Source organism: Chrysoperla carnea, assembly GCF_905475395.1.
Source record: "Chrysoperla carnea chromosome X unlocalized genomic scaffold, inChrCarn1.1 SUPER_X_unloc_19, whole genome shotgun sequence".
Taxonomy (NCBI): domain Eukaryota; kingdom Metazoa; phylum Arthropoda; class Insecta; order Neuroptera; family Chrysopidae; genus Chrysoperla; species Chrysoperla carnea.
In genome coordinates, this window is record NW_025408144.1 from 17,501 (window position 1) to 18,727 (window position 1,227).

General features: G+C 16.2%; 1 non-coding gene across 1 annotated transcript; it reads left to right on the forward strand.

Annotated features, from left to right (window-relative positions):
• The first annotated feature begins 867 nt into the window (after nucleotides 1-867).
• On the forward strand, nucleotides 868-1,022 carry LOC123304072. The gene has a single exon (XR_006536126.1). It is a non-coding gene; the product is annotated as a 5.8S ribosomal RNA (ribosomal RNA).
• Nucleotides 1,023-1,227: the final 205 nt, after the last annotated feature.

Below are 1,227 nucleotides of genomic sequence, written 5' to 3' on the forward strand. Positions count from 1 at the left end.
TTTTTTTAACAAAATAACATATTAATATGTAATTTTCTCAAAATATATAATAGTAATTATGTGTTAAAAGAGATTTATTTTGGTTATGATATCATATTAAAGTAATACGCCAAACTTTTTTTATACACATAATATATCTATACATATAATATAGAGAATATTATATAAATATTAATAATATATTTGTTACATATAAAATATTTTTATATTCAATATTATTATTATTATTAAACAATAATTATTAATAAAATCTATAAATAATTTCTCTTATAAAAAAGTGAAATTAAAAATAGAATATATTGAAATTATTTGTTTATATGTATATAATCTCTATTAAGAAAAATAAAATAAGATTATAATTGATATAATCTATATTTTTATTTTTCTATGTTATATAATAAAAATAAAGAAAACACAAGATAAAATTTTTTTAAAGAATAAAATTTATTTCAAATTTAAATTTCTTTATGTTTTGTCTTGATATTTCTTTTTTTTTATTAAAAGTTATTATGTTAAAAAACAAACCCATTTGTTTTGTACCATATTAATATTATATATATTTTTATGTAGAAAATAATTTATAAAAAAAAAATAAATACATTTCTATAAAATATACCAAATATTAATTATTATATCTAGCTAGCACTAACAAAAATATCAAAAATGTTATGTATATATTTATTAATACCATAATATCTTTAATTTATATATATATATATTTAAAATAAAATATATAATTTATATTCTAGAAAAATTTTCTTATTTTAAAAGAATTTATAAAGATATATAAATTAATAATTTTATTTTTTATATTAAAAATAAAGATTATTATTAATAATAATACTTACATTTAAAATTTAAAAAGATTACCCTGGACGGTGGATCACTTGGCTCGTGGGTCGATGAAGAACGCAGCTAATTGCGCGTCAACTTGTGAACTGCAGGACACATGAACATTGACATTTCGAACGCACATTGCGGTCCTTGGATACTGTTCCCGGACCACATCTGGCTGAGGGTCGTATACATTATATTAATATAATAAAAGATTATTTTACATAAAATTTTTTTTATGAAAAAGAAATTTATCAATAATTAAAAAAGAAAATTTATTTTTTCATATTTAATTAAATTGATAAATAAAATTTTTATAAAAGAAATGTAAAATTATTTATATATGAATGTTTTACGCCAAATATAAGAAAAAAATAAATATAAAATGTTTTT